Consider the following 12,140-nt stretch of genomic DNA (forward strand, 5'->3'; position numbering starts at 1 on the left):
TTGTCGACTCCACTTCCTTAATGGAGCTAGAAAATTAGAAAATGTCATAATAACTCTCTGTCTCATATTTACTTTAACAAACCAGTGAATTAAATAAATGTGAAAAAAATAATTACATAAACACCACACAATAAACTAATTTACTTTGATATTTAATAATAATAAAAATAATAATCATTAGATTCACTTAATACCTTGAGGACCTATCTTACCTTTTAGTACTATATTATTTTCGCACGTTATTTATTTATTAAAATATAAACCTTGTAACACATATAGTTACTTAATCTCCTAAGTTTTTTCAATGTATATGGATGAACTTTGCATCTATTATATAACTCTTATTTATGGGACAACTAAGAAACACCATAAGATAAGATAAGATGGAAAGAAAAGACAATAAATTAACTAATATTTATTGGACAACCAAGAAACACCCTAAGATAAGATGGAAAGAAAAGACAATAAATTAACTAATATTAATTTATTGTATGATGTTTATTATTTGCACACCACATGTATGCTCTATCAAATCTCAACACTATCAAACAACGATTGCAATAAGAAATAAACTACTAACGTACGAGAAAAGAAAATCAACGAACAAAAAAAATTACCATTAAAAATAAACCAAAATAATAAAATAAGCAGGTTACACAGTCCTGCGATCTTCTGCGATTCTTTCTTTCTTTCCAAGTCTATATTTCTGAAAATGGAAGTCTGTTCGTCATCGTCTTCTTTCTAAGTCTATATTTCTGAAAATGGAAGTCTGTTCGTCATCGTCTTCTTCTGTTAACAATGGCGATGGCACTGACAGGCAGCTTCATGTCATGATGTTTCCATGGCTCGCTCACGGCCATATCTCGCCATTCGTACAGCTCTCAGCCACACTCGCACAGCTCGCCATTAATGTTTCCTTCGTCTCCACTCCCCTCAACATTGCCAACCTAAAATCCTTCTTCGCCCATCATCAAAACTCCCCAGGCAAAGTCCAGCCGGTGGAATTACGGTTGCCGGCAGTGGAAGGGCTGCCTGCAGGAATAGAGAGCACCAAAGATCTACCAATCCATTTAATGCCTCTCTTCGACAAAGCCCTAGACGGACTGGAAGAACCCCTCGAACGACTCCTCCGCCAGATGTGTCCCGACTGCATCTTCTTCGACTTCGCGCAATGGTGGGTTCCCAGGGCTGCCGCCAAGATGGGCATACCCACCATTGTCTTCGCCACTTTTGGTGCGGCTTTCGCTGGCTATGGCCTGTCTCCAGCTTGGCGACGCGAAGGGGAAGGGGAAGAAATCTCGGCCGAGACCCTCACGAAACCCCCGCCGAGTTATCCATCGGATGCCATATCATGGAAACTCCACGAGGCGGAGAGTGTGCTGGGTATCTACCGAGTCCAGCAGCCCAGCGGTATCAGTTATTACGAGCGCGGACTCAGATGCTTTGACGGCTGCCGTGCCATTGTCGTCAGAACGTGCAATGAAATTGAGGGGAAATTCATACAGTATTTGCAGACCGTGACGGGCAAGCCGGTTTTCCCCGCCAGCCCGCTACTTCCCGATATTAGCTCACCCGTAAATTCTGAGGAAGAATGGGGTTGCATTAAATGGCTGGAAGCTCACGCAGTCGCTTCGGTCGTTTACGTATCGTTCGGCAGCCAAATTTTTATGAGCGAAGAGCAGATCCACGAAGTGGCTCTAGGTTTGGAGGCGAGCGGGCAGCCATTTCTATGGGCACTGCGTTGTCCCGACGAAAAGCAACTTGGGGTTTGGCTGCCTCAAGGGTTCCAACAGCGTATAGGAAAAAGGGGGCTTGTGGTGGGGGAGTGGGTTCCGCAGAGGCAGATTTTATCGCACGCTTCGACTGGAGGGTTTTTGAGTCACTGTGGATGGGGTTCATTGTTCGAAGCCATGAGCTCTGGGGTTCCTCTGGTTACCCTGCCCATGCACTTGGATCAGTGCCTTAATTCCCGATTGGTTGTTCGGGAATTGGAAATCGGGTTAGAGGTTACAAAGCGGAGCGATGGGTCGCTGGACCGCGACGAGATCTGCAAAACTGTGCGGGAGTTAATGGTGGAAGATGGTGGCAGAGAAGTAAGGAGGAAGGCCCGTGAAATGGGAAATGTGTTCAACAATCAAATTCTCAGCAGCCGAGGTGAGGGCGGTATTCCATCGCAGGAGGTGTACATAAATGACTTCATTGGACACCTGCATTTTCTGAAGGCAGCTTCGCGTGCAGAATAATGAGAATTGAATGTTTGCAATCAAAGCAGAATAGGTAATCCACCTTCCGCTCAATTCCATTGTGCTGGATCCTGAAGTATGAGTCAATAATTATGAAATGTGGTGCTCCGCGTATAAAGTCTCTATTTTAGTAATGTTATTTACAAACATAAAATATGGGCAGTGTAACATCTAATGGTTCCATGTAGTCATACAGTTTCAAACGATTTCCCCAAAACAGTTCGTTTTTTTTTTTTTTTTTAATTGAAAATTTTGCAAAATACAAAAGGATTATATGACTACATCTGTCCTGAGCAAGCAACAGAGTATGATATCTGAGTTAATGATCTCCAATGGACTAATGTTCTCCGAGACAGGGCCAATCCCCAACAAATCACATACATCATATCCAGATCTATAATTTCCCGTATAATTCAAATTCTTCCCATCACAGATAGATGGCTTTCGCATTGCATTTAAGGGTTTAAATTTGATGTGATATCTTATCCGTTAAAAAGGAGGAGTATTTTACAGAGGTCACAAATTCTCCAAAGAGATTGTGGAAATTTTGGCATGGTTTTTGTTAAAATCAAAATTGAAAAATCTGAATTAAAATTATGATATTTCAAGAATTTAAGACGTAGAGATTTTTGGTCACAGAATCTATTTAATTTGGAATGGTATTGAATCCATTTCCACTCTAATGAAGATTAAAAAAATTTAAACCTTTTTGATAAACACTTCCCAATAAACAACTTCTACACAAAATTCTAATATCCTTTAAAAAAATAATGATATTCTAAAAAAACTAAAAATTCAAATACGAAATCAATTTATATTGCACGGAGACGTGCTCCGAATGTAACCCTGTAGGCTGGTCAAGGGAATACGAATGGTCTGTGTGTCCACCCACACGCACGTACATCTCAGAATCCCGTAGTCAATCCAACGGCAGTTCCCACGCACGATCCAACGACTAGTTGGTTGTTCCTGTGCCACCCACTTCCTGTGTAACTGTAGGCTGAGATGCAAAAGGAGGCCGTTGCTGTCGTTAAAGTGCAGAAAGAGTATAGAAGGTGCTACAGAACAAAGCGAAAAGCTGCTGCAATTAAATTGCAAAAGGTGTATAGAGCTACAGAACAAGGCGAATCCCTGAAGACTCTGCAATAAATCTTCTATACAGTGGAATAAAGAGCAGAATAAAAGCCGGGGAATTTCTTTAATTAATCTATCACACCTCTGATTTTAAATAGGTTATAAAGTTCTAGGTTTAATTATGCAAAAGCCCTGTCACGCAAGAACAAAGTTCCCTGCGATTTTCTGGAAGTCAGGCTGCTCTCCTAAATCTATTTTCTTCTCCTGGATGGTTTTCCACAATAGGATTCTGATGTGGGATAACCTGAGAAAAAGAATGTGTCAAGGTCCAAGTAGATGCATGATGTGTGAGGCAGAAGAAGAATCCAATCTCCACAGCTTTTTTAATTGCAGCGCTTTCTCGCAAATCTGGCACGCCCTGGCTCTTCTATATGGTTTTCCTCATATTGTTTTCGACTCAATCCAATCTGCTTTTCAATGGTGGTCTGGACAAAGGGATCAATGGAGGCCGTTCCTTATCATCGTGTTGTGGTCCCATTGGAGGTGGAGAAATAACAAGATTTTTAATGAATCAAAACTCCCTCTCAAATCTATCCTGCAACACATCATCTCCACTTATGACACTGTGCCTAAAGTCAAAGGATCCTGCAATTTATTGGCCCCTCATCTGGCTGGTTGGGTGGACAGAATCAAGTTCTTTTGGGGTCTCTTGAGGGATTGCTCCATACACCACATTTTCCGTGCTCAGAATTAGCAAGCGGACAGATTGTTGAAAGAGGGCATGCTTTATCCAGGATTTCTCTATTCCCGGTTTATGATTGTCCCTCCCCCTCTCTAGTTTCTCCCTTCTGTTCTTAATACTAGTATATATTTTGGTGTTTTAGGATGTCAATCTGCCATGATTCTAGTTCTATATGCTTTTCTCATAGATGATGTATATGTTTTTCTTTTGCTCTGCTTACTGTTTCCTTCTTGAACAACACTGACGGTCCTTTGTTGACTATCCCTATCATGATCATGATCTCAGAGCTTCAAAGGGCTGTTTTTTCTGTAACTATCTAGTTTTATTATATATCCTCTATATAATACAATATCGAATTTTCTCTCTGAAAAAAAAGTTCTTGGTGCTCTGGCAGTTGTTTACTCGGTAAATTTATGAATTTCCTTTATATTTGATTTTTTCTCAATGATTTTAGATAGGTTTATAAAGTTTTTGGTGCTTTGGCCGTTGTTTACTCTTGAATTTATGAATTTCCTTTTTATTTTTATTTTTTCAATGATGGTATGTTTAAACTTACATCTAAAGTATGTTTCATTTTTAAATTCTTGTATGTAAATTTAAGATTTAAAACATCAATAAAAATTTTAGAAGGTTATTGTGTATAGAGGTTAAAAAAAAAGGGAGTTGTTTATAATGTTATTTTTTGGAGTGTTTGGTGTTACAATTTGGTGGAAAAATTTGAAGTGAAATCTTGATTTGTATTATTTAAACTAGTTTTTTTACTGTATATATGGATTCAATAAGATGAAAAAAACCCTAGGGCACTTCTATTGTGCAGGATTTACCCATCAATCTTGTGATGTCAATGAATTCCCACCAGATTTTAGAGAAATTAAACCAGAAAAATCCATCTGAAATCCACGAAAAAAAATTTCCAAAAGCCACACTAAAGACAACTCTGAAAAATGGTATTTAATATTTATTTATGAAAATTATTAATTTTATAGTATGCTTAATAATAAGATATAGTATTTTGGGTTATTGTTATCTATAGGAAATCAATTAGCAAGTAACAATTATATTATTTTGTTGTGGAAAAATCATTTTACTAAATGAATTTCAGGGTATTAGTTTAAAAGAGATTTTTGTTTTTAGAAAGTTTTTGAAAAATATGTTTAATAATTTTTTTTGGTATGATTATTAATTGTTTGTGAAATGATAAATTTCTGTATGGGACAATTTTTTTTATTATTAAATATGTTTATTTTATTATAAATTTTTTAGAATTTTAATTTAATTTTAACTAATAATTAAATCAGTTTAGATTTATTTTAATTTTGAATCTACAAAGGGCAAAAATATAAAGTATCATGTAAACTTTTTTTAAAATGAAAAAAAATGTGTTCCCTCCCTTCACTCAATAAATCCAGAATTTAGACCAATCTTGACTAATTATAAATATAAAATATAAAATTAATTTATATATTTAATATCCCTAAAACTTTATAACATGTATATAAATAAAACTAAATATAAAATTAATTTATATATATAATATCCATGAACCCCTATAATATAATTTACAGTGAGAGTAGAGGGGGAGGAATTGCCCGGACGGCTAAAAGTGGTCGGAATTCGGGCAAAAAAATTTCAAAAAATCTTGTAGAGGTAGTGTTTGAATTGTGTTTTTATGGTAGAAATGGGTTCAACACCATAAAAAAACTTCTAGGACACCTAAAATTTTGAAGTTTAACAACTATAACTTATTTACAAAAATCCTTGCCAAATTTTCTCCAAGTATGACCGGAATTTCCATAATGACCAAAATTTCCATAACTTTCTGGAAACTGCTCTGCCTCGGTAGACTCACTTGTGTACGTTTAGTTACTCCATTGTAAAAAGAACCACAATAACCTCTATGTATCAAGAATTAGTTATAAGATATGGGAGATTTTTTGGCGTAAATCACAATATATATATCCTTTATAGCTCACCATTCTATAACTTGGTTAACTTACTTTTAATTTAAATTGATTGATTATATATATATATGTATAATAATATCATAATTATAATTAAATTACTCTACCTTAAGTTACTCTAACTTCTATAAATTGATATTTATTAATATATAAAACGTGACTTATATGTGAATAATTATTATATCTAGATATTTATGTATATTTATAGATTTAATAATTTTTATAACTAACTAACTATTAATGTGAATTAATTTAGGTTATAATTTATTTTTAATATATATTTATAATTATAATTCGATAAAAAAGGGTCCTTTTACTTTTGTTTTAATAAGAATTTATCTAACCTAAGTTATTTGTAATTAAATAATGGTCATACCAAATCTAGCCGTTATCAATTTAGCTGTTACATGGTCAGGGATTTTAGCCGTTGGAGTTTCTGTTCGATCTATTTAACATGCATAGCCTAATCTGCTCATTCAACTTGTCCTGATGATGAATCACACTAGTTGGTTCGAAATGTGTCGACAAATGAAATATATTGTGATTTACGCCGAAAAATTTCTCATAAACTTAATATGGATCACAGAAGCCTCAATTCAACAATTATAAGATAATCAAACTTTTGGGTAACCTTCCTTTCCCCCTTTATTCATAGTAAAAATCCATGAAAAAGGAAAAAATTAAAAAAGATTCGGTTCTTTTTGTGGAAAACGTGAACTATGAAGGATTAGAACCTCAAAGCAGCAAAAGATCATCTATGGGAAGTTAGATGTCATGGCATTGACCACTTTTGGCTACTTTTTGGATCCGGAATGCAAACTTCTTTGAGAACCTGCTAAGCACTTAATGCTCATAATAGTGCGGAGTTATTTATTTGCATAAATCGAGGAGGGAGGGTAAAACAAAGGGCAAGAGCTAACGAGCCTGCCATAGGGCATTAAATGCCCGCTTAGCTGCAAGCTCGATAGCCCGATAACACACCGCGCTTATTTTTTATTTATCTATTCACCGCGCGGGTGTTATATCGGGCTATCGAGCTTGCAGCTAAGCGGGCATTTAATGCCCTATGGCAGGCTCGTTAGCTCTTGCCAAAACAAAGGGGGCATTTGACACAAAACCTAAGTAACCCTTTCTTTTTTCTTAAAAAAAAAATTGTGAATGCGGTGTGTAAGAGAGATAAATAATCCTATTATTCTCTTTGTATATTGTGTGTTATTTCTTGGATAGAATTCTTGAAAGAGTTTTGGGAAAAGATGGGTGTTTATGTGCTAGTATTTCAAATGAATATATATTTATTTTGCACATAGAAATAATTATTTTGGTTGAAAAGAACACATATTTAAATAATAGCTATTGTATTGAAGTTCTTTGAAAAGAGACATGTATTTGGTTTCTTAGAAAAGGAATAGAAATATTTGTGTACAAGTTTGAAAAGTTAAGCAATATATTTTTTATTTTTTTAAAAGAAATAAATTATTTGTATAGACAAAATATAGCTATTATGATTATTTTGGAAAAGAAAAACATGTGTTTGCATGTTTTAATTGCGTTAAGGTTAAGGATATTCTTGCATACAAGCATGGTAAACTAAAATTGATTATACTAATAAAAAATTACCCATGTTACTTTAGAAACGTTGCATAGTAAAAGATAAACTAGTTGTGTTAATCCTTTGGAAAGAAAAGCATATGAATTCTTGTGCATTAAATGTTAAGAACCAGGATTATTTTCTTAGAAACTATATATATAGAAATAAATATATCTGTTAAGTTCATTGGAAAAGAGATTGAAAGTATTCTTGTGTGCATTAGATAAGTTATTGTTTTCTTAAAAAAAAATGCACATAAAAGATAAAATAGCCATTAGAAAAAAAAATACTACTAAGTTGATTTGACTTGGAAAGAAATATGTATTATTTGTTTGGCTATTCTTTTGAAAGAATTCTTGCATGTGAACCTTGCATGTAAAAGACATAAATACATATCATATCTTGAAAGGGAAATATGTTGTATTAATTTTCTTTTAAAAGAGATTCTTTTGCAAAAGAGCATGGATTGCATACTAGCTTTCTTTTGGAAAAATACATATATCAGCAAGCAAGAAATAATGACTAACACCCTAGTTTTCTTTTAGAAAAAAGCATGTCTTTGTATGTACAATAGACTTTGTAAATAGCTCTATCTTGTGAAAGATGCTTTTGGAAAAGAGACTTGTATTGCATGCATGTTAATAGTATCTATTTGTATTGCATGCATGCTAATGGTATTTATTATGTTAGCTTTCCCTTAGAAGGAGACATATTTTCATGCATAATAGTAATAATAATATCTATTGTATTGGAAACATATTTAGTTATATGCGCAAAGAAGAACTTAAGGGGCTAACTTTCTTTGAATAAGTTTTTATTTAATTTCATGCACGGAAAACAAAGATTAGTTGCTAGTATTCTCTAAATGAAATGGATGGTAACAATGGTTTCTTTTGGAAATGAACATGTCCTGGTGCGAGAATTATCATAGTAACATACTAGATTATAATAGCAACGTGTTAATTATTTTGACATTCTTGATAATTATTTGCTTATACATGCACAATGTTGTTAGAAGAAGCATGTTGTGATATTATATTTACATCTCATGTATCCACATGAACAAATGTTATAAGATCATTTTAAAGACTGATTATTGATTGATTAATGCTTTATTTAATCATGTTACCAAAGCTTGTTGACGACAATAATGATAGGAAATCATGGTGATTTGTACAAAAGACAGTTTGTGTTAAAAATTGTGGTAGATAAAGGACTAATGGTCCATGCAGATAGGTACGAGCTACAGGGTGGTCCACTAATGGAACAATCATTCCACAAGGATATAAAGAGTGGTGATTTGGGGGTAAACGGTTTCATGATGATTGTAATAGTATTTATCTAGTTATGTTGTATTTTAATGATATTTATTTGTGATATTTTATGACAATGGTTAAGGGATGAGATCCCTTATAAGCCATTCAGTGAGAGGTGAACACCCTCATGAGCGTTTAATAATAAAATTAAATGTTTGTTGGTTTTCACCCTACGGGGTTTCCAAGGTATATCAGTGTTCCATTTTGTGATTGATTATTGTGTCAGTTTGATGATGTTGATTCCTTCACTGATGTGATGTTCATAATGTCAAGTATGTGATTAATTAATTTGGTTAAGGGAATAATGAAATAGATGCAAGGTTACATCATACAGTTTATGTTAATATACTACAACAATAGTTGTAAATGGTTATGCAACTCACTATTCCTCAACTGAAAGTTACTCTATGTAATGATGAATATTCTATCTAATGGTTAAGGAGGAATCTGGATTAGTAATTTGGATAGTTACTTATGGGTAAATTGTGTAAAAGTTTTCTAATTCCATGCATTTTCATGCGAGGTTATCAGGGTATGTTACAAGTGGGATCAAAGCTGAAGGTTGCAACATTGACGCCTTTCGAAATAGTCAAGAAAAATATAAAAATAAAAATTGAGGTATGTTATTAGTGGGCATCAACTCAAGTATGAGTCTAACAGTCTACATATTGATATATGCAATATACTACTTTAGACTTGAGATGCATGGTGCATGTTTATAACCACATTAAAGAGTAATAAGTAATAAAGTTTTTTGCAAAACTGTATTCATAACATTTGAATCCCGATGAGAGTAAAGAATAATAAAACCTCTATTACACCTATGAACAATCTTGAACCCCTATGAACAATAGTGAAAGTGAAATTTGACTACTAAGCTTTGCAAATATGAAAATATTAATGATACATGATTAAAGTTACAATGCACTATTGATAAAGAATAAATGATTTAATGAAAAATATGGGGAATGTCCTTGAAGAGGATAATACAGTGTTTTAAAAGGACATTGGAAAAACCCCTCTCAATGTTAAAAATAAACCATGAGTCGAGTAGTGAGACTTGATTGTAATAACTAGTTGTTGATTAAGTTTTGTCATGGTTGATTAGTTAGTGTTGTAAGACTAACTATTAAAACTTATATGCATGAATTGGATTTGATTTAATCTTATTGCAAGTTGTAGACAAGTGATTATGGTAATTACTTCATGTACCGGTCTGTTGGTAACAATGCATTGTGCGAATTGACAATGGTGGATTGTTACTCTAACTATTATTGCCATTTACACATTGATGAATATTTTCATATAGTTTTATGCATGACAATATTGTACGTATGAAACTAAAATTATTTTGAAAGTGAATACTTATTTATGACTAACATTGCGGATGGGATTAAGCAGGGGTAACTTAATGGCAACAAGAAAAACTATGGAAGTAAAGCATTGCAATGTGAATTAAAACTATAAATGAGGAAGTATATTGTCATGATATGTCTGATTTTGTTATTTGGAAAAATCACAAAGATATCACATGTATGTCAGTGATGTTCCCTATCAATTTAGATATTGTGGACCCATGCTAAGGGTTAAGCATAAATTCATTGTGTACATAAATGTTTTTTTTGTTAAGGATAATGTGCATATGGTTCATTATGTAAATCATTCTGGGAAATAGTGCTAAAAGAGAATTTTACATGGCAGAAGTTGTGGACAATTTTGAAAGGCCAGGAGGCCTTCGTTGATGGTGGTTGCCTGCCTGGAGGGGTTGATGGCACTTGCCTGCCCGTATTTCCTCTCCCTAGAGATAGATGATCTCAATAAGAAAAATAAGTTGGCCAAGATGGTGAAAAGGGGGAAAATGCATGAGGCAACTCTGTTGATTTTGGAGCATGTTGGAGGAGACCCAAAACTCTTCATAGATAGGACTCTGTCGGAAGAATAGGCATGACGCTGCCAAGATGAATCCTATACTAGACCTTGTGTGGTCATTGGAATTCTTTAGCTGGTTGGCCAGTGGAATTTTAGAAGAGACCTGGTATTGTCTATGTCAGAGAATTGTCTGGATGTGAATATGTGATGTAGGTGCATTTAACCTGAGTCAATTGTTTACTAGAGGAGTTAGTTATCAAAGATAGGATTTAATTAATTAATGTATTTTTCTATAATTTTAGGAGAAAATGATAATTCTTGTAAATAGGAGAAGATTCGAAAGTATTGTGGAAGGTTTTAGAGGATTATGGAGTAGTTAGCTCTTATCTAGGGATAAGGGATTAGATGAGAGATTTTATGGATTATGAGAGATATTTTGGGAGCTTTTTAAGGGATCTAGAACCTACCTTGGGTTCTAATCCATTTGTATAAATTGAAGTAAGCCTATGAGGCATGTAAGATGTAGAAGTGTGCGTGAGAGTGTGAGGAATGAAAGTCCAATCATTCGGCCATGTTTCCTCCTGTAATTATTTGTTTTATTAATTAATCATTTTCTGAGTTTTTATGTGCATATGCTTGGTGTGATCTTTAGTTTAGTTTTATTGATTTTGTGTGATGACTCTATGTTTAGATGTTATTTTACCTGCGTCAAAATTTTTGGTATCAGAGCTAGCATTGAAGCACGCAACAAACAATCCATGTGAAATATAAAGTTGAGTATTCACATTGAAAAACGTGAATTGGACCTGTTAGCACTCTAGGAAGCTCTCCTAGGTTGTAGCTCGGAGATTCCTGGTAACATATAAATCTTCAATATCGTTATCTGAACTATTGGGATGGATTGGGGTTAAGATCAAGTCAGATCACTATTTCAACTCTGTTTTCACTCAAGACATGCCTGAACACCCTCAACTTGACAAGGCTTTAGACCACTAATGCTCAATAGTTTATAGATTCAATGGATAGATGGAGAATCCTGACTGTACCAACAGGTACATACATAAACACATATGAATGGCTAGCTACAGAAAGTAAATGAAGCTTGCAAATCTAATTTATCAACGCAAAGATAAGATGGCAGTTATCTGGCATTAGACGCAGAAGAAAACATGAATAACCTATTCAAGTGCAAGCTTGGAATAGAGGAGAAGATGGTGATTGAACATGCAATAGCAAAAGAAGCTTGTATTATTGGAAATAAGATAAGATGCTGGGAGGAATAGAGTATCCACAGTCTCCAAAAGTTGAACCGCTGTTTCTTCTAGCTTTCAGCCATTTATAGGCTTT

At 34.2% G+C, this 12,140-nt stretch overlaps 1 pseudogene across 1 annotated transcript; it reads left to right on the top strand.

Moving 5' to 3' along the window:
- Nucleotides 1-622: 622 nt before the first annotated feature.
- Nucleotides 623-9,635, top strand: LOC149246358 (UDP-glucosyltransferase 29 pseudogene; annotated as a pseudogene). The gene is made up of 2 exons (XR_016265556.1): nt 623-2,277; nt 9,456-9,635. The product of XR_016265556.1 is annotated as a UDP-glucosyltransferase 29 pseudogene (transcript).
- The last annotated feature ends 2,505 nt before the right edge of the window (nt 9,636-12,140 follow it).

Source organism: Pinus tabuliformis, chromosome 7, assembly GCF_031772625.1.
Source record: "Pinus tabuliformis cultivar Carrire ecotype Pingquan chromosome 7, CPIR1, whole genome shotgun sequence".
Taxonomy (NCBI): Eukaryota; Viridiplantae; Streptophyta; class Pinopsida; order Pinales; family Pinaceae; genus Pinus; species Pinus tabuliformis.